Here is a 23,090-nt window from a genome sequence, read left to right as displayed (position 1 = left end):
ACTCATAAAGGACAACAGGATCACTCTATATGATTGAGTGGGTGGATGAAGAGGTGCCCCTGGAGTCTGTCTTTTGAAAGTATGATCTGGGGAGTGAGTTCTGTTGTGAGAATGTGGAGCTGGAGAGCCACGAGGAAGATGACCATTCGAGACCCCTCCTGGGTGTTCCGTAGCGAACCTTAGAAGGCACCGCACAGGTATTGAGCAGACCTCCATCCTGAGCATCAGAGGGATGATCTCAGAGGAGGTCTCTTTATCAACGCTACTACATCAGCTTAGCTCCTTCCAAGATCACCATTAAATGTGCCTGCTACTACAAAGATTATGAGTTACTAATTTATTTTTAACTAAATTTACTCAAATTAGCCGTTATGAACCCCCCCCTGTTTGTTTATGGGGGGGGTCATGAGAAGTAGGAGGGTGGAGGTTAGGAAATAGTATCTGAATTACAACAAAAGCAGCAGACTGACACTAGGAGCGAATCAAAAGGTGCCGGATTCTTAGGGCAGACTGCACTTATGGCAATGAGGCACCTTAGTAAGTGTGTGAATAGAGTCTGAAATCTGTATAACATAATATATATAGAAGCATTGAGGCCAGAGATAGAGAATGAAACACTGAGGTAAGAGGGTGTGTGTAGGGGTCAAGAAAGAAACAGATGAGAAAGACAAACTGAGTTAGTATGAGAGGACAGCAATAATATAGAAAGAATGATACCCACAGGAAAGACAAAGGGTAACAGAGAAAGAGAAACAAGAGAGAGCAAGAAATTGTGTGTGTTTATGTGCCTTAGAGAGAGATAGATGAGGGGGGGGTGGCTTGGCAGCTGAACATGGCAGTTGCGTGAGCTTGTTGCTCTGCTCCGACCCATAATTATCCTGACATTCTGGCAGCAGACGGCCTCCCCAGACACATCCGGGAGCAGAACTATATATCGGAGATGCCCGGGTGCAGATTTCTGCAGCATTCGACACGGTTGACCACAAGACCTTGGTCAACCGTGTCGAAAAAATGGGCATCCAGTCCACTGCGAAAAATCTACTGATCTCCTTCCTGGCTAACAGATCCCAGGCGGTCACATTAGGCCCATTCCAATCTGCCAGCCGGTCGTTACCGTGTGGGGTTCCTCAAGGCTCATCCCTAAGTCCGACACTTTTCAACATATACGTGTCGGACCTTGCTAGTGTCATCAAAGCACATGGGATGAGCCTAACCTCATACGCCGACGACACGCAGCTGGTGCTGGCCATCAAGGGTGATGGTCAGGAGGTGGCCGAACGGTTCCAAGCTGGCATGACGGCGATAGGTGAATGGATGGCAGGTAACTGCCTAAAGCTAAACTCCGACAAAACGGAGGTGGTCATCTTTGGCAAGCTCTCACCATCTTGGCCCACAGCCTGGTGGCCATTAACTTTTGGCACCCCACCTTGTCCCTCCTCCAAGGTCAGAAATCTGGGAGTCATGTTTGATGACCAACTCAACTTTATGACCCATGCCAATAAGGTAGCTTCCACGGCCCATTTCAAACTTAGGATGATTAGGAAAATCCTGCCTTTTCTACCTGATGCGGCCGCCAAGACCCTGGTTACATCATTGGTTCTTACCTCCCTAGACTATTGCAACGGCCTCCTTCTAAATGCACAAAAAAGAGTCACAAAAAAACTTCAGACTGTACAAAACGCGGCTGCACGCCTGCTATCCAAAAAACCCAAATTCGCCCCCATCTCAGACACTCTGAGAACCTATCACTGGCTTTCTATCCAAAACAGGATAAAGTTTAAAGCCATGTGTATAGTTTACAAAGTAATGCAGGACCAGGGGCCTCGCTTCCTTAAAGATCAATTAAAACCCTACAATCCAGTCAGAACACTCCGCTCCTCTACACTTAATCAACTAATCACTCCACGCAGCAGAACAGCTACTTGGGGCGACCGTCGCTTTCTTGCTGCAGCCTCTAAGATCTGGAATTCCCTACCTTACTACGTTAAATCCAGCTCAACACTCCTACAGTTCAGGAGACAACTAAAAACGTGGTTATTTGACCAGTAACTCATATACTCAGCCCACCGTACCTACTTCTAAGGATAGACACTACTGCAGTCTAGCGCCGAGACACCCACGGGTATTTGGTTGCGCTCTACAAATGCCAGTAAATAAATAAATAAATAAATTAATAAACCATCCCGCTACATAAGGGCACAGGTGAACCTAGCAATTCCGTTCTGGCGCAGGCACACAATTTAGGTTTTAAGACTCAGAAAAACAAGTTTGCTTAAACCAGACGTAAGGTATGTATATACAGGACAATTAGGTCAACAACTGATAGTAATATAAACAGATTTAGTAACAGTAAAAGGAATTTTATAGAAATACATTTCATTACATCATTTCATCAAGGTAAGTAATATCTTTTTTAATATTGAAGTAAGTAATATCGAAGTAAGTACTATTGTAAGCAAAAATATAGTTGTCAATAATATCGAAATGTTTATTAGTGTAATGTATTTTATATGTATGTTAAACATTTTTTTAGTGTATATTCCTAAATTTTAAAATAAACGTTTAAAAATTTGCAATTTAGTTAAAGTTCATTTTGCCTTATGGTTGGGGTTTATAGGGGAATAGGGTAGGAAGTAATTTAATTATAATTAATTAATATGTTTTTATTAATTGGTATTGATTATTAATTTATTGTTAACTAATTATTAATTGGTAATTTTTATTAATTCGTTAATGATATTAATTATAATTAATGTATTATTAGTTTTAATTTATTGTTATTTTTAATTCATTTATGGTTAAATAATTAATTGGTGATCAATTTTTATTACGTGATTAATTGATAGTTAAATTAATTATGTGATTTTTTTATGTGTTTTGGGCTGTGGGTTTATAGGGGAGTTGGGTGGGAAGTAATACATTAAATTAATTAATGAGATTCTTTTTATTTATTGGTATTTGTTATTAATTATTTGTTAGTTAATTAGTAATTGGTAATTAATTTGTATTAATGAGTTAATTATAATAATGATAATTAATTTATTAATACTTTTTATGTATGGTTATTATTAATTTATTGTTAAATATTAATTAATTGGTGATTAATAATTGATTGGTAATTAATATTTATTGAGTAGTTAATTTATAATTATATTAATTATAATTCGTGTATTATTAACTATTATTAATGGATTAATTGATAGTTACATAATTGTGTTTTTTTGTATGTGTAGTGTGTTGTGTGTTAAAGGGGGAATAGTGTAGGATGTAATTTAATATTATTTTTGTAAATATTTATTTACATTTATTGGTATTTAATAATAATTTTTGGGGGAAATAATTATGTTATTTTTTTATAAAAAAAGTATTTAATTGAACCCCTACGCTATCCAGCCCTTTCCATACTGTTGCACTCTCTGGAGCTGGAATAGTAATTTTTACCCCTACGCTATCCAACGCTTTCCCTACTGTTGCACTCTCTGGAGTGGGAATAGTAATTTTTACCCCTACCCTATCCAGCACTTTTACTACTGTTGCACTCACTAGAGTGGGAATAGTCATTTTTACCCCTACGCTATCCAGCGCTTTCCCTACTGTTGCACTCTCTGGAGTGGGAATAGTAATTTTTACCCCTACGCTATTCAGCGCTTTCCCTACTGTTGCACTCACTGGAGTGGGAATAGTAATTTTTACCCCTACGCTATCCAACGCTTTCCCTACTGTTGCACTCACTGGAGAGGGAATAGTAATTTTTATCCCTATGCTAACCAACACTTTCCCTACTGTTGCACTCACTGTAGTGGCAATAGTAATTTTTACCCCTATGCTATTCAGCACTTTCCCAACTGTTGCAATATGGGGAGTAAGTATACATATTCATTTATGTGTAGATGTTTAATTAATTTTAACATATATACTAGTTATTATTTTAAAATATGTTTTAATGTGTATATCTATATTTTTAACTATATGTATTATTTACTCATTTTTACATTATTATTAAAAGATTTTAAAAAACGATATTTTTAACATCAAATTTTTTGACAATATTTTTTTTCTCGATATTTTTGTACTTACCTTTATGTAGATAGGACTTCGATATTTTTGACTTCGATATTTCTGTGTCGATATTTTTGTAGGTCGATTTTCTGTCTGTCGATATTTTATCAGACATTCCACCAGTTACCTCTCCTCCACCAGTATCTCTAGAGTTACTGCTGAACTAAATACAAGCTCTCAAACCATATATGGAGTACAGAAGCACCCGTCTCCTGACTTTAGAGGGCAATTGGTCTTCGTTTCTGTTATAATTCCCTTACTTTTCTTGGTCTACTTTATTATATCATCTAATCATATGTGAAGGATCACTTGTCCTGCATAACATCGGGTATGCGGTATTTGTTCTTTCTAGTCCCAATAAAAAACCCTCATGCACGTGTTTTGTTGGTGGTAATGTCAAGCGGTATATCTTGATTCTCCGCTAGCCCTCGCACGTGTCTGCATAATCATAGGGTTTAGTTTGTATGCAGCCTCCACCAGGAGGTATTTACCTGGTGGAGGCTGCATAAAAACTAAACCCTATGAATGTATTTCTATAAAATTCCTTTTACTGTTACTAAATCTGTTTATATTACTATCAGTTGTTGACCTAATTGTCCTGTATATACCGGACAAGTGATCCTTCTCATATGATTAGATGGTATTGACCCAAGGGAATTGAATGGATCACGGATCCCTTCCCTCCCCACCTATTGATCTCCTACTTTATTATATCCCACTTCCTTTCTGTGGTCTCTCCCTCTCTCCCCTCCACCCCCCCTCCCTTTTCTACCCCGTGGAATGTTCCTACAGTTGAGCCAGAGGCTGCCTTAGGATGTTGACATTGCAGCCTGACTGGCAGAGTTGGTAGTCGCTGGGCTTGCAGCGCGACGTGTTCGAGGTTCCTTAGTGAAGGCCATAATAAAGCTTCACTTATTCTCACCTATCTGTCCCAGACATCTTTGCAACACTGGCGACAACTGGTCTGTGTAAGGGAGCAGGACGGCGCTCCTTCCCTTCTGCCTTCATCCTCTACGTCGATGTAATCACTACCTTGTGGCCCACAAGGTTACGGTATTGTTGCTAGCATTTCCAACCAGGGATCAGCTTCTCTCACGCGGACTTTAATGCGGAAGAGATTATCCTTCTCAGTGATCAGCTTTCATCACGATTGAAAACCTCACTGGAACTGTGTTTAAATTGCTTTCTGCAGCGTGGGGTTATTTATTGCGCCGCTGCCAGCTCTTCTCTGCGCTGACAGGCACAGCTCTTGGACTCTCAATCGTGATATTTTCACCACCGCTCCTACTCAGTGTTCCTTCCCCTGCTGTGAGGAAATCTCAATGCGGCGCCGCTTTGACAGTTTCAGCATTTGTTGACAGCCGTCATTTCAGCATCGGCTTTTCCAGCTCCCCTCAGCATGGCGCGTAACTGTCATGCACAGTGGAATTTTCCCTCAGCTGTGTGAGGAATTCATCATGTAAGACTCCCTCAGCTGGTGGGAAGGCGCGTTGACACTTCTCCAGCCTCAGACCCTCAGTTGTGGTGGAAAAGCGCGCTTCACTTCTCTGGCCTCAGCCCTGCTGCGTTAAGGAAATGTAAGTTCTGTTATACGCATATACTTATTCTCACAGCGGGGTGCCCAACCTGCTGCTGTGCAAGCATTCAGCCATTTCAGTTATGAGTTTAGTCAAGATTGGTGACGCTCCTGCCATTACAGCCGCCTGACGTTCTCTACATTCTCAAAGCACATTTCAAAGGTCTACATTTCTATCTTTCCACAAATTCATTTGCCTGCCAGCCTCATCCACGCTGACAAGCAGAGCTTTCACAAAGTGTTTTCATCTGCTTTGTTCTTCTGCGCTGGACGTATTCAATCTTTCCACAAATTCATTTGCCTGCTAGCCTCATCCACGCTGACAGGCACATCTTTCATAAAGTGTTTTCACCAACTTGGTTCTTCAAGCGCTGGATGTATATTACCTGGGTTTCTCTGCCAGTGTTCTCACCGCTGACTGGCACAGCTCACATCTTGTCTTTTTTGGTTTACTTTGCTCAGCTGCCCATTCAGTTATTCACACCACCGGTGACGCGCACACCATTTTGCGTGTCTCATGTTCTTCAGTGACACGCTCACTTTATTTCTCCATATTACTTACTACAGCGACACGCCTTTTCACATGTGTGCCACTTCTACAGTTATGCACGCACTACTTGTTCTTCCCTGGTGCTAACCTTTCTGCAGTGATATGCACAATTTATAATATTTGGCGTGTCATCTCCTGGGCTCTCCCACCTCCTCTATAACAACCATCTGCGGTGACACGCACGCCTATTTTTTATATCTACTTCATTTGCAGTGCATCAAGCATCGCCTCCTGGTCTCTTCAACAGATCTTTCCTGTTATCCACATATGGCGAGTTCTTATTCTCCCTGGGGTTTCCGCTCAGCGTTTGGTTTCCCAACATGGCGGCTGCCAACATAAATGAATGTGGGGAACCCAACCTTCCTTGGAAAGAATAGGTCAAGATCTTGGAGTCGTACTTGATTGCCATTGGGGGAGAAAAAAATCAGTGCTTTAAGGAAACAACACATTCTTCTCCACAACCTGGGTACCTATGGGAGGAAAATCTTTGATACTCTACCAGAACCAGAAGAAGATGGAAACTCTTACGAAAAAACTTTAATAAAATTGGAAATACATTTTGGGACAAAATCAACATAGTACTTGAACGCCACACGTTCTTTTGTAGGGTGCAAGGAAAACATGAAAGCATTGAAAACTACAATGCTGTGCTGAGAGGTCTAGGTGAGCTATGCCAATTCGGGGATCTCAAACGACTCCCTTATTAGGGACCAAATGGTTAGTTATGTGCACCAATAATGGTAAAATCCAAGAAAAAATACTGCAAAAACAACCTAATCTACTAGAGGCAATAGAATTGGCTAAATCTATTAAGTATACTGCCCTCTACATGGAGGAGATTAGGCCAAATCCTGTTCTACCTGAACACTCCTATTCAGTCCAAAGCCAGGTGTCAGAAATTGTGGAATCAGAACCCGTTGATACTATCAATGAAAACACTATTTGCAATATTAAAAATACCAAAACTCCCAACTTGACTCATGACAACAACCCCAACAAACTCAAATATTACCGTTGCAGTGGTAGCAACCACCTTGCCAACTATCCTAAGTTCCAAGCCACATCATCTAGTTGAAAGAAGTGCAATAAGAAAGGCCACCTTGCTAGAGTTTGTCACAGTAAACAGAACAGTGCGGCGGTTACTCCGGAGTCCAAAATCCAATCAGTTAGGAAAATTATCTTCCAAGTTGGGTGGCTAGAAAATCAACATGTTTACAGATTCCTGTTCCCCATTCACTTTTGTGAACATTTCTGATTTTAATAACATGAACTTTTGTAAAGAAAGTCGCATAATAAAGCCTGACTTTTCTCCCAGAAGCTACACCAGAGAATCTATTCCTTTGAAGGGCATGGTTAAAACTCACATTTCTTTCAAAGACCACATCACCCTTGGGAAAGTCTACATAGTGGAGGAGGGGTCCAATCTCCTTGGTTGGCAACATCAAAAAGAGTTAGGCATAAAACTGGACCCAATAACCAAGAGCAAGTTCTTACCATTGATTTAGCCACCCAGGGTAAAACCTTCATCAAAGAGTTTCCTGATGTTTTCACTTCCAATTTAGGGCTCCTTAAGAACTTCCAACACAAAATAAAGTTTAAACCACAAGCCAAACCTTTTGCACACAAAACGAAGCCCACACCTCACCTTATGTGGGAACCCCTTAAAACTGAACTAGACAGACTATAGTCCCTAGGTGTAATACAACCTGTGGACTGTACTGCATGGGTCGCACCTGTGGTTATCGCGAAGAAGGCCCAGGGGAATGACATTAGATTGTGCATCGACCTCCGAGACCTTAACGATAATGTCATCATTGAAGGACACCCACTTCCACGCATCCACAAGGTTTGAAGCACCATGGGGGAAGCCAATTGCGTTAGTGTACTTGACCTTTCCAATGCCTACCATCAAGTAGAGTTTCACCCCGATTCCAGAGAGTTAACTGCTTTTACCACTCCTCTGGGGTCATACATGTTCCTCAGAATGCCATTTGGACTCACTTCGGCGGCAGCGGTATTTCAAAAGATAATGCAGTACATACTTGAAGGGGTCCCCAAAACCATGTGCTTTCAAGACGATGTCTTGATCTACGGAGCAACACCGGATGAACATGATTCTTCTCTCAGGACTGTCCTCAAGAGATTCAAAGAGGCAGGTCTTACCTTTAAGGAAGAAAAATGCCAAATCGGGGTGGGAACCGTTGACTACCTTGGGCACACCATATCAAAGGACTGATTTAAACCCAAGTTAAGCCTCCTTGATGCTGTTGAAAAAGCCAATGCACCCACTACCAATCAAGAACTACTATCTTTCCTGGGTCTTCCAGAATACATGGGCAAATATGTTAAGAAATGTTGTGATATTTCCAACGACCTTAGGGAACTCACTAAAAACCATAATCCCTTCAAATGGCTAGAGGTGCACCAGGCAGCCTTTGACAACATTAAAAGTAGCATTTTAAATGCCCCTCACTTATGAAATGTATACCCTTCCAGGAAGACCATTCTAACCACCGACGCCAGCAACAAAGGCCTAGGAGCAACCCTCTCTCAAGTTATCGATGGGAGAGAACGCATTGTTGATTTTGCTTCTGCACCCTTAACAGCTCAGAAAGAAACTATTATGTCATAGAAAGGGAAGCCCTGGCCTGCTTTTGGGCGATTAAACATTTCAAGTTCTACCTGTGGGGGATAAAGTTCACTATTCGCACCAATCACAAGCCCCTCATTTAGATGTTCAGTTCTAAAGGATCAGCTAACAGTACACCTAGAGTAGCCAGATGGGTACTAGGCCTTGAAAGCTTCCTTTTTAAACCTGAATATGTCGCGGGCAATCTCAACACCGCAGCGGACTTCCTTTCGAGGGCACCATTAGAACTATCTGAAAACTTTGAAACATCTGAGTTTCCCATCTTACAGGTCCACTCCTCCACAATAAAGCAAGATGAATGGATCGAGAGCATGACCCAAGATGCCTACACTTGCCTGTATTAAAGAGTATACCTTCAAGGATGGCCAGCTTCACGTAAAAGTGTCAGCCAAGACCTAGACAAATTCTGGGAAATAAGACATGAGATCAACTTGAACAATGATTACATATGGAGAAACAACAAAATCATCCCTCCAGAAGGTTTGAAGGACAAAATAATAGACTTGGTTCATGAGGGCCACCTAGGGAGAAGCCTTACGTAAAATAGACTCAGAGAGCAGTATTGGTTCCCCAACATGGACTCTATGGTCGAGACCAAAGTCAAGAACTGCACCACGTACGCCAATAGTGACAAAACTAAACGCACCCAGGTGGCACTTCTTTCCCTGTTTCCATTCCGGACAAACCATGGGAAAAATTAGCTCTAGACATCCGCCCAATAAATAAGGGAGGTGTCACTAAAACATTTGCGTTTGTCCTCACAGATTTTCACTCTCACTGGGTAGTCATTAAAATGGTGCACAAAATAACTAACGAATCCCTGATCAACTTCCTACAAGATACCTTCATCACTGAAGGCATTCCGGCCACCATAGTCACAGACAATGGTGTCCAATTCACCTTGTCAGCCATGTCCAACTCTTATGACAAGGCCAACCCCAAAATAGCTTCCCATCAAGCCAACTACAAAGGCTATTACGATCAAAAGCATGGAACAAAGAATTGAGAATGGTCGGTAGGCGATTGGGTGGCTGTGAAAAAAAACCACACTCGTGGGGATCTTGAATCTAAGTTTCTTGAACCCAGAAGAATAGTGGACATCAAGTCAAGTCACGTCAAAAAAATGTTTATTTAGACCATTTGATCTATAAACCACAGTTCATTCTTTATCATTTAAAATCACATAACACAAATTCATATTCTTAACAGTAAAAATTATCCTAAAAACAACCTTTATACAATTTAAAACCAGAGTTCATTTGGATTATAGGGTTATTGGCTATTTTGGGCCTCCAGTCGGAACGGGAACTTATATACCCCCTGCATAAATTTCCCGATGGCTGTCGCAATGTCAAGATTTTCCATATCAACTAGAAGCTCCCGTGCTTTAGTGCGATCCTCAACCTCATATTTTAAAAATATCGGGCGAAGAAACTGTTTACGTAAATTTAAAAACATATAACAATCCAGTAAGATGTGCAAAATATCACATTTCATTCCTATTTTACACACACATTTACCATCAGGATGCATTAGGGCAGTTTTTATTGCACTATTTGTAAATAACGGATTAATGCCTATATGTAATTTAAAAACTTCTGCTCTTATCCAACGGTTTGGTAACAAGTCTATATAAGGGAAGTTTGAGTCTTTCTCCCATCCTGAGCTCATAAACTTTACAGAGTCTGTCTCTCTCAGGTACATTTGGTCTGTCGCCCTAGAAGTTTCTTTACCCTGCACTTTAAGAACATTCTTTATTACATCAGTGGACATCAAAAAAACTGCGGTCCTTGAGAATGGGCAAAACTGGAGCATGGACCGGTTGGTTAAATGCCTGAACCCAGAGGACACCACTCATGAAAACTCACTGTCACCGGGGGGGCCCTGAAGACCCTGTCACGCCTCCCAGGAGCAGTAACCGAAGCCCTACTGTTTCACCCAAATGGCATAAAGACTTTATTGTGCAAGAACGTTATACTTCTCTCTTACATTGATTTATGGGGGGAAGATGTGTTATAATTCCCTTACTTTTCTTGGTATTTCTTATACGCCACTTCAGTTATGTAGTCTCTCCCTCTATCCCCTCTACCCTCCTCCCTTTTCCACCCCTTGGAATGTTCCTACAGTTCAGCCAGAGGCTGCCTTGGAATGTTGACAAGGCAGCCTGACTGGCAGAGTTGGTAGTCGCTGGGCTTGCAGCGCAACGTGTTAGAGGTTCCTGAGTGGGGGCCATAATTAAGCTTCACTTATTCTCACTTACCTGTTCCAGACGTCTTTGTAACAGTATTCAAAGTAAGCTCGCTTCTGTGGAATGTGAAGTTCAATCTCTCCACATCTCTTCACAGCAGATTCCCCCAATAAAAGCTGAAATACTTAAACTTCAGAAACAAATTGAAAACCTTGAGAACCTTAGTAGATGCAATAATCTATGTATTTATGGGTTAGTTGAGGGTTTGGAAGGATCCAATCCTATAGCCTTTTTTCAATCTTTTCTCCAGCAGGTACTGGCTATGCCAGCATCTCCTTCATTGAACATACAAAGAGCTCATAGACTTGGTCGTCCTCCGTCTACTTCCTCGTGTCAACATAAACCACGAGGTGTCATACCTTACTTCTTAGAGTAAACGGACTTGTTGAAAGTTCTACAAGCAGATAAATTTAAACGTCATATCTCCTAGCAGTGTTCACAATTCTTTTTCTCACAAGATTATGCCAAAGTTACAGCGGATAAAAGGAAATGTTTGCTTGCTAGGAAACCAGCACTTTGAGATCGAAATTCCAGATATGGTTTGATTCACCCTTGCAACTTCAAAGTCACTTATAAAAATAAAACTACCACCTACAAAGATCCTGCTTTACTTCAACATGTTCTTGATAGCTGCAGAGAAGATTCTATGGATTTCGCAAGAGGGTCTTCTTCATATGAAAAAGATTGTTTCCTTGTCTCATGTGTAACCTTATTTTATTTCTCAATTCCCTTTTCAAGATGAAATCGTATTAATTACCTGCTTTCCTTTTTTGTTTCCCCATTCCAGATATCAGTTCCATCCGTATTTCCACCATCCGTTGTATTGTATTATTTAAATATGTTTCTCCTCGTGATCTTTCCCCGGAATTGTCTCGCTGGTCATACATTTACTCGTTTTGTCGCCTCAGCACCCCCCGTCCATGTTTGAGTTTATGGTATGTTTCATTGTTCTTCTACATTTTTTTCAGTATTTTCTCTTACTCTCCCTCTTCATTTCTTCATTTCTTTCTTCCTTTTTCCTTCTTTCTAAACTTCTCTACTTTCCTTTTTATTATACTCCTTTTCCATTTCCCTTTCTATCTCTACTGAGCTCTTTACTAATGCTGTAAACTTGTTTGTTTTCTATGTATTTTTCTCATTTGCTCATATATATATATATATTTTTTTTTTTATAACAGTTTTTATTATGTCAATTGTCAAATACAATGCAGAGCTCTGTAACCCAGAGACAGTCTGACACATAATACACAAGTATTGCGTTGACTTTTAGCATATACGTTATGCAAAAAAACTTAAATAATAAAGAAACAAACTCCCCCTGCACTCTTTGCGCCACACAATTAATAACGCAAATTCACCCGCACATAAAGAACATTATCCACAGGACCCAATAGGTCTGGAATCACACCTCCTGTCCAATTTTACCCTCAACTGCCACATCCCTCATGGCAGGGGGCTCTAGATCCAAACCCGATATGTTGCCCACCTCTTCCAAATCTTAAAATGCTTTGACGAGCACCCTCGAGCTTGGAAAATAGGAACCTCCAAACCCATATTGAAAACCAAACCATTTTTCCATGCCCAGAGCAAAGGTGGAGCCCCAGCCTTCCACTTACAAGCAATGTCCTGTTTAGCCTGCGTAAAGCCCAATAGCATCAGAGGGCGCTTATAAATATTTCCCCCCCACCTCTTCCATTATATGTAACAGCACCAATTTTGAGGAATAAGGGAGCTCCCACCCCAAGACCTCAGCGAGGCAGGCCAAAACCCCCCACCAGAACCTTTCGAGAACCGCGCGCTGCCAAATTGTGTGAAACAGGTTACCATCCGCAGAGCCGCATCATAGGCACACTGGGGTCTCTATTAAGCCTGCCCAACACAGCCTGCCGTGAGTATAATATACTTGGTGAAGATAATTAAATTGGATCAACCGAAGGCACATGGCTATCACCCCTCCTCGAGGGGACACAAGCGCTTCGGTCCAGTCCTTCTCATCCAGGGGACCAAGGTCTTCCTCCTACCTCTACCTAAGTTTATCTAATGTAGTGGGGGAATTTGTCACCAGGGTTTGATATATCTTGGAGACTTTATGGTCTTGTAGGTCAAACATAAATAATTTAGCTTCAACAGGACTGAACTCAGGAAGAGACTCCAACTCCGCAACGCTGGCAAGAATGGCATGTCTAAACTGCAAGTATCTGAAAAATTGTGGATTCGGCATCTGATATTCATGTTGGAGATCCTGGAAAGATTTTAAAACCGTGCCACGCATAACGTCCCCTAAGGTAGAGATCCCAATGGTATCCTATTCTCGTAAACCCCACAAGCCCGCAAGTTGTGGCAATCTACGATTGGACCAAAGGGCCGTCTCCCTTGTCAGCCTGCCCCACCACCCCATCCTGGCCAGGGCCTGCCTCTACACCTGGAAAATACCCTGGTGGCGGACTGCAGTGTCTTGCGTATAGAAGCTGAGTATAAGACCATGTGTAAGGAATAGGATCCCATCTGGCACTGCTCCACTGCATATGCAGGATGAGAGCCATCCCCATACCACCATTCGTTCAATATCAGGAGTTGCGAGGCCACATAGTAGGACTGGACATCTGAGGTGGCCAGCCCACCACAGTACGTGGATTGAAAACACATCCGTAGTGCTGCCCTGGGTGCCCTTCCTGCCCAAAGAAACTGTCCCAGAACCTAATTAATCTGGCGGAACCAAGAGGGCTTAACAGGGAATGTATAATTCTGTAGCTGGTAGAGCAAATGCGGCAACAAGACCATTTTAAAGACGGCCGACCAACCTGGAAGAGAAAGGGGCACGTTCTCAATTCGTCGCGCACCCGCGCCCAAACCGATGCAACATTACGGTCCTAGGACTCCCCTGATGAACCGGACAGAACCCCCCCCCCCCCCCCCAGATATTTCATACCGACCGCGGTAACCTGCGCGGCAGCGGCCAAGGTACCCAGTTCCACCTGACGCCCCAGTGTCCACAGCACTGAATTACTTGCGTTCATAAATAGACCGGAAATCGCCCCGAATATTTCCATAATACGCAGCAATCTGGGGCCCGTCCTATTGACGTTGGTCAAAAAGAAAAGAACATCATCCACGTAGAGCACTATACAGCCAGATAGTCCCTGTGCTCATTCAAAGCCTGCCACTTGTGCGTCAATCAGCACCCAAGCCTCCAAGGGCTCCATCGCGAGGGTGAAAAGAAATGGCAACAGCTGCCATTCCTGACGGGTGCCCCGCCCTCTAGGAAAAGTGAAGGAGGCAGCTCCCACAACCCAGACCGATGACGTGATATGTGTATAAAGAATTTTTAAATATGCCAAGAAGTGTGGGCCCAAATTAAAATGATCTAAAAGCGCAAAGAGATTCGTCCAACTAAGGGAATCAAAAGACCTATCCATGTCTGCCAACAGGAGAGCCGCTGGCACATCCAACCTCCGAATCAGGTCTATAGCAATATGCGCCCACCAAATAGTGTGCCGTGTCGCCCGTTGAGACATGAAACCTGCCTTGTCCGGTGGGACCAGCAAGGGGATATGGGAGTGAAGGCGAGTGGCCAAGGCCTTGGCCAAAATCTTGGCCTCAATATTTAGCAGTGAAATGGGGCGGTATGAAGAGTGTTGGTCCGGAGGATGGCCCGGCTTTTGGAACACGGCCACCTCAGCATGTCTCCAGTCCAGCGGAAGGCACCCATGCTCCAGCGCCTCCTCCACCACCTGAAGGCGATGGGGTCCCAGTTTCGAAAAATATCTCTTAAAGAACTCACAGGGGAATTTGCTGGACCCTGGGGCCTTCCCAGAGTTAAGTTCCCCTAATGCCGTATCCAGTTCTTCCACCGTAAGCGGGAGATCCAATTCCACCCAAGTCTTATCAGAGAGATACCGGGCGGAAGATCCAAAATAAATCGGCGGACGATGTCTTCTGACAGGGACTCCCGTGAGGCATACAAATCAGCATAGTAGTGTGCAAAGCTCTCAGCTACAACTGAGGGATCACCCAATGCCCTCCCATCCGCCCCCAAAAGCCCAGGGAGATCCAGGGAACTCACAGCCACCTGACACAGACGATGGAGCAATATACTGGACTTATAGCCCCATTGATAGATCCTACTACGGGACACCAGCCATGCCAATCAAGCCTCATCCAGCAATAAATCCACGTGCATTTGTCTCACCACTAGCAACTGTTGACGCGCCTGGGCCCCCCCATCCTCCCTACCTGCGCATTCCAGTTCCAACATGTGGGCCTCCGAGCGCACCATGGACTCCTGCTTAGACCGCCGTGCCACAGAGCAATAAGATATGTCCATTCCCCGAATAGTAGATTTCATCGCTTCCCACAGCGGTACAGCGGTCGCCAACAAGCCCAAATTAAGATCCAGATATTGATCAATGGCCTGTCCCAAATGATCCCTATACTGGTCATATTGCAGATGCCAGGGGGAGAGAAGCCAACGAAAAGGTGGCCTTGCAGGGCCGAACCGTAGCATGAGCGCAACTGGGGAGGGGTCCGACAGACCCCTGGGAAGGATCTCCGCATCCGTCACTCTCCCAGCCACTGTAGCCGGTACAAATACAGTCTAACCACAAGAAAGATTCATTGCAGCCGAGAAATATGTATAACCCTGCTCCTCCGCATGCTCCCGTCACCAGGAGTCCACCCAGCCCACACCCGACACCAAGGAGGATAATCTAGTTGTTTTGGCCAGCAGCGGACTTTCCCCCTCCTCGCCATCTATCCCGAGCTCCATCCATCACATCATTCCAGTCAGCACCCATGGCTGTCACTCCATCCGGAACATCTGCCCACAAACTCATAATGCGTTCAGCCGAAATCCAGGACAGGGGGGGAGGGGAGTAGACATTACCCAGCACCACCCGTTCCTCAAAAATAGATCCTTGGACAAAGCATACCTCCCCTGAGTGTCTGCCCATGTCTTGGAGGCAACATATGGGACCCTGCGATGGATAAGAAGAGCCACCCCATGGGAGCCCCTCGTGAAACCAGAGTGGAAAACCTGGTAATATCCAATTCTCTGTAAGCAAAGGGCCTTGGTCCCCAATAAATGTGTCTCATGTAACACAAGAACATCAGCCTGATAGTGCTTAGCATGGTGAAGGATAGCCCCCCTCTTTACTTTATCCAGCGCCCCCCTGACATTCCAACTCTCAATCCTAAGTGCCCCGGCAGTAAGCCGTGGGCTAACCACAGGGGCGGACATCGAGAGAACAATAAAAACAATGAGTAGGACCTGCGGCGACATGTAAATACACAGCTGCACATAGCAGCAAAATGACAGTGCAGTGAAATCAAAACTATCCCTCAAAATATAACAAATAGAGCAAAAAACATCTGAAGAACGGTTAGAAGACTTGCAAATTAGTGAACAAAGTCATCCCTACAAACCCCAACCCTCGGCCCCAATACCTCAAAACCATCTGTTGCGGTGAAGGTGGCATGGTGACCCCAACAGGAGCCCAAGGCCCACCTCTGCCAATGGATCTCCAGAAGCCCCCCCATGAAACCTGGGCTGTCCCCCAGACAACTAAGGCTGACGGGGGATAATAGCCCATCATATGCTTCGACAGCCTAAACAAATATGTACATATGTTTGTCCACCAGGAAAATCCCGAAGAAGTTACGAGGCCTGTTTCCCCGAGCAGGGCACCGAGGCTGACCTACTAGCATCACTATGGGACTGCAGGCGGCTTTTGGATCTTGAGCGCCTGTTACCTTTAACTTTAGGTTTAGGTGGCTTGCGGGTGAATTTACTCATTGACGAGTCGGACTCCAGTCTTGCTGATGTATGTGAACTCACCCTTACTGTCTCATCTGTCCATTGGAAGACATCCTTAGGGAAATCAAAAAACAATGTTTGTGACTGGTAGACCACCCGCAGCTTAGCAGGATACAGGAGAGCGTTCGGCAGATTAAAGTCACAGAGGTAGGCCTTCGCCGCCATAAAGGTTAGAGTTACTGGTATAAGAAGATATCTCTAGAATAGACTTTCTACTCATACCAGTTTACATCAGGCAAAATTGATGCAAAGTGCTTCATGCAAAATGCCAAAAAGTGCACATTTCATGTAATACATAGTTGCTCAAGATTACGCCGACTCAAACAAAAATTTCCCAAAAAGCCTGGTCAAGACCTAACCAATTCAAGACTGTGGCTTAATCAAATGAAAAAAGGCTTTGCATATGTTGTGTGCCTCCACGTTTGTACAGGTGCCACTAAGGCCAGGGAAAAAAGTCCTGCCAGCACGAACTCTTAGTAGAGCAGCACGGCGAGAGGTGAGTATTTGTGAAACGAGACGCCATGCAGCTCTGGCGAAAACTAAAAGAGGCCACCTTGAGTCAAGCGACAATGCTGTTCATTGCTGCGAAGTTGCAGGGGATGGCCTTGCCGGAAATACACCAGGCCAGGCACCGCGCTGACCCACGTGGTAGCAGTCAGTGCTGCCAGATTATTGTATGTTGCCTTGGCAGTTCAAACTGGCCGTGCTGTGAGAGACCACGTGATACACATAGAGCCCAGGCGGGCTGGTGATGCTCAGCTTGATTGAGCCCCGAGTGTCCCGCTTCAAGTTTAACACATTTACACATTGTGCCACGACTGCTTGAAGGTGACAATACAATTTATTATTATACATATATTGCACAACAATATAACTTTAGTGAGAAAAGATTGGCCAGTTTCACGGCTCACTAACTTACCGGAGATCAGCCAAGGCTGTGATTATCCTGTAGAATCAGTAATGCCAGTAGAGATATCGGGCCAGGCCACTGCCCTGGTTTTCTCCCTTTCACTTTCTGTTCTCCGCGCGCACCTTGCACTCATTAATTGCTTAAAGACCTTTGCAGCATGGCAACGAAGAAAGGACACGGAGGAAGGAACCCTTGGAGCATGAAACAAGCATTGGCATAGCCAATAGGTCTAGCTTTTTGGACCGTGTAAGTATTTGGTTATGCAGCAGAATATCCTTGGTGCAGCAACACCAACTGTTGCATGGCTAAACACTTATAAGGTCCCAAATGCGAGACCTATTTGCTATGTCAATGCTTGTTCATATTTGGAACTTGGAGGAAATTTATTTTAGTCTTGTCTTTAAAAAAAATGGTAGTGTTTTGCTTTGCACAAATTCTGCTAGTTCTATTGCATCTTACGCAGGCAGCGAAATAGCCCAGAATGAATTTGCACTGTTTTTGTACCAGAGCAAAGTTATGTGACGAGTTCCTTCTTCTGTTGACGGTGTTCACTCTTGGTGTATATCTTGTCTACTCAACTTCCGGGAGCTGGTGGCTTCCTAATAAGCATATGTGATGGCAATTCAAAATCTGAAGGACATTTCACAGTCCAGCATGCCATAAAAAGAAAATAATGCAGAATTTTCAGGGTTTTTATGTACATTTGCTTGGAGAACACGGTGCTTATGAGCCCTACATTATGTTTTTAATAGTCATTTCCAGCCTGAGTACGATGTTCTTTCTTAAAAAAATAATAATGATAATTTAACTAAAAAAAACACATAAAAAAATTCACTGATGCTACTTGACTGTGTTAAATACTCTAGAACATAACCCCGAGTCAAAGAGAGAGTGTAACTGCATCTTTATTTCGTAATACACAATTTTAAATGTCTTCTGACACCTTCCTTGTCCCGCTTTGGACAGTAATCCATCGTAGCACCAGAAATCCGCCAAAGTTGGTTTAGAATTAAATGAAACTGACAAGAAAGTGTAACACGTCAGCAAGGAGGTGCTTTCAAGAGGACATTTTACGACCTAGTACCTGCAGACTATTTATAGACCAATATCTTCTAGTTTGCATTTTATAGCTGATACCTCCCTCGCATTCCATGATGCTTGTTCCGCGGGGATTGTGTCAAAAGTGCATTTCATGACCTGGCGCTTGACGAGCATATTGGAAGTATTGAATGTAGATGTTTGCATAGTTATCACTAGCGTAAAAGTAATGCGGCCGTGAAAATTCTAGCTCACTCAGAACATCAGAGCGGCCGCACAGCAGCAAAAGTGAAAGTGATCGCGATCAAGTGCGGTGAGCACTACACTTAATGAGCAAAGTCATATGGCGCCTCTGCCCGTAAGCACGCGCCCGCGCACATGCACACAAGCTGTAAGCAAGCCATGGTAGCATTTTTTGAAGCCCTTACTAAAAGTCTCGCCAGACCAGCGCATGCGCTGGGTCAGGCGAGACCTAAAAAGAAAGACACAAATAGGAGCCCTAAGATGGAATTAAACAGCGAGAGAAACCCAAAACTCAACTTTGTATAAAAATATGTAACTCCTTTTAAAGACATCGGTGACCATGCACGCATGACGGTAAAATCCCTTCCCATTAAGTGCGCAATGCTAAAACATGAAGCGCGGCTTCTTTAATACAACAGTACTTGGACAGACACAGTAGATGGATGGGGCATCTGTCCAGGGAGAGAACAGCTTCAGACCCAGCAGGGCTGCAGCGCTATTGTAAACAGAAGGAAAGTAGTTCACTTCCAGTCTTGGCACATCTCAGCAGCTGCAGAAATGCCAGGAAAATAAAACACGACCCAGGAGAGGGGGAGAGCTTCAACAAGCCCAATCCCCCTTAAAACAAAGCCAAAATCAACTTAATATCCTAAAAAAAAGCCCAACTGCTGCTAAAGTGCTAAAAAGCTAAAGATAACACTCAAAGGAATGGGAGGCACGGCCCAGGGACAGCACTAACACAACTGTGGCATTAAAAGAAGGTGGGAGGAAGGAAAGCAGATAGTAACAGAGCAGGAAACCAAGAATAAAATAGTGCCCCAGAGAACAGATAAAGAACCATTGTGTAATGAAACAGTACTTAGTCCCTGCTGCATGGGAGGAATTGAAGAGAGAAAGAAGGGACAAAAAGGCAGAACTGACCACTGGCAAGCAAGGATTTTTGGAGGACACTGAAACGAAAAAATCAAAAGCTGGGGGGATGGCTTTAACCCACTATAAGAAATTACAATAGGTCTTGAATGCTCGACCTAAAAAGGGGACAGTTCTACCCCAAGCAACCATAGGCCAATTGGCTAGATAGATAATCTGCAGAAAGTATTTTGCTGCTAGATCCTAGATAAAATGCCTCACTGGATGGCAATATGCCAGATTCTAAACCCACTTCAGGCTAGTTACCACCGAAAGGTTAGTACGATTGATCAGATATTTTACTTCCAACTAATCCTATGGAAGCATCTAAGGTTTACCAAGGATTGACTGTGTGTGGCCTTTGTAGATTTAGGAGCTGCTCTTAATTTAGTCTGCAGTCAATGCCTGTGGTCCACTTTAAAATTCATGGGTTTCAATCCTACCCTGTTAGGAATTCTCATCAGACTTCACAAAGACAACTTTGCCCAGGTGAGGTGGGGGTCTGGGTTTAAGCTTACAGATCTCATACCTTAAGAGTGGGGGTTGACTAGGCTGTGTCCTGGCCTCGAGGTTGGATTCTCTATATATAAACAGCGTCATAAACCATCTCAGCACCTGCATTCATGACCCTCCCAAAGTTAGAGGGATTCCTGGACTCGCTCCCTTGTTTGCATATGATACTCTTTTGGTTTTCCACACTCCAGTGGATCTGCAGAATCATCTTGAAAGATTTTCTGAGTTTTATGACCTCCGAGGTCTAGAAGTGAATACCACCAAGACCAAGGTCACAATGTTTAATCCTCATACGTCATATAATGGAGGCTTTTGAATGAAGGGGTTAGCGCTGCAATCTGTTGTTGGCTTTGACTACCTGGGGGTTAGAATAGATAAATCCTTCTACTGGAAGCCACAAATGTTGAAACGTGAAATTACTTTTTCGTACAGAGCTTTAGCAGTCATCAAAAGGTACAAATTGACTACTCCGAGATCTGTTTCCCTGGCCATTGAGGTCTATCATGCCCTAGGGCAAAACACTACTTTTTCGTGGAGCAGAAATCTTTGGTGTGGTGAACACCAGCAAATTGACCACCATGGAGAGCAGTTCTTAAGGTCATAACCTTCCCAAAAGTACACCTTTGATACCTTTATTTTTTGATACTGGACTTTAAAGGATTAGTGACATAGAAGCTTTGAAACCCCTCCTCTTTTGGGTCAGGTTGCAGTAAACCCCTAAGATCCTACATTACAGGTTATCTTTAAAGGACATTTTGGCCTTGGGAAATGCAGATACATTACTTTGGTTATCATATTTACAACCTCATTTTGAGAAGTAAGGAATGGGAATTTGCTGGAGCTCGCCCACTCCTACGAATAATAACACCAAGGTTACTGTGAAAGCAGTATTCTGGAAACATAATATCAGTCCATGCCATAAAAATTCCAAACTTAGTGAATTATTGAACACATTTGTGTCCCATAAACCTATGCCCACCGTGGAAACATATATTGATGCCACTACACCCTGTCAAGCTCATACACTGTTCATTATGTTGAGATTGGGCACACTGAGGGAGGGCAAGTTCACCAGTAGCCAGAGCTATAGTTTTAATGGGTCTGCCCTTTGTAAGTTCTGTAATGATATGGATGAGGATGCTGACCATTTACTATGTTTCTGTGCATTGTCCAAAAGTCAAGGAGGGCATGGATCAGACTGCTTTGCCTAAACCTGGGTGTGAGGCATTGTAAGGTTGCCTCTAGAACTTTCATGCCTGATACTAACTAGCCTTGTTATAGTCTCTGCACGTAGTCATTTTTTATATCATGTTGAATTTAAGGGAAGCGACTGGGTCTATCATTATGAATCTTAAATTTCTAGATTTGATGTATCTGTTTCGAGTTAGTGCACGGGCCTGCAGATTTTCCTCTAAGGGCAAATTAATTCTTAGGTCTGAAATAGCATATTGTGTAATTTCTTAAGATGTTGTTTTGATTTTTATTGTATATTATTTTACAGATGTAGAGCCAATTTGCATTTTATGATGTTTTGAAGGGTTGTGACCGCAAAATAAACTTATTTTGATGATGAAGATGATGAAGGTAAAGGATACCTCAATTTAAAACAATTTCAATTAATGAATTATTAGAGTGAGAACAAGGATACGAAAAAGTATATTCATTTTAATTAACTATATTTTATCCGTATTAAGTTAGTAATAGAGTTACACATAGATTAGGTTTCTTTTTTACATATTAAAATAATTTAGTGTTATTGCTATTAGAGTTAGGATTAGTATTCTTAAGGATTTGCCAAGTAAAATTAAGTTATCAAATTAAATGTAAATAAAATGAACTATGTGTAAACAAATAAAAAAGATTGAGTATTAGGTGAGGATCAGGGAACTCTGGTTAAATTTAAACTATATATGATTCAAATAGAATAATAGACATACAATACATAGCTATTTTAATACAATTAAAATAATTACCATAATTGCACATTTTATAAAAGGTCAAGATAGCTGCAGTGTGGTGAGTTTTTAAAGTTAACTTCGGTATCAGAATAACTATATTTCTATGAAATTCGTCAATTTCGTTGCAAACTACTGTTGCATAATGGTATCCAAAACGGACAGTATATGGAGAAGCATGTGATGTTAATCACAAACCTTGAGAGAAGGTGAATGAATGAATGAATGAATTTGGATTTCTAAAGCGCGGGTAGCTGCCCTGAGGCGTCCAAGCGCTAAGAATATTGCTGAGGTTTAAGTTGGAGGGAAGGCAGATTCAGCTTCATTGATTATGCAGTAAACAGTAGTGTTTTCAGCTGTTTACGGAAGGAGAGAATGTCAGGGTTTGATCTGAGATGCTGAGGCAAGGCGTTCCACTTTTTTGCAACATTGTATGAGAAGGAACGGCCTCCGGACCTTGATTTCTTTATTTGTGGCACAGTAACTAAATTAGCAGAGGTAGAACGCAGCTGTCTAGTGGGTAGGTAAGGTGTGATGAGGGGGGAATTGATAGCCGGGCCTCGAGACCAGAAGGTCTGGTGTGCGATGCAGAGTGATTTGAAATCTACTCTTTCCTTTACGGGGAGC

The 23,090-nt window shown here is 42.9% G+C and overlaps 1 protein-coding gene across 2 annotated transcripts in view; it reads right to left on the bottom strand.

Annotated features, from left to right (window-relative positions):
* LOC144767992 (guanylate-binding protein 3-like) overlaps positions 1-23,090 on the bottom strand; it is a 189,427-nt gene that overhangs the window by 106,853 nt on the left and 59,484 nt on the right. The window lies entirely within an intron of this gene.

Source organism: Lissotriton helveticus, chromosome 7 (assembly GCF_964261635.1).
Source record: "Lissotriton helveticus chromosome 7, aLisHel1.1, whole genome shotgun sequence".
Lineage (NCBI taxonomy): Eukaryota > Metazoa > Chordata > Amphibia > Caudata > Salamandridae > Lissotriton > Lissotriton helveticus.
Note: the sequence above shows the minus strand (reverse complement) of the source record. Positions and strands in the feature narration are given on the sequence as shown.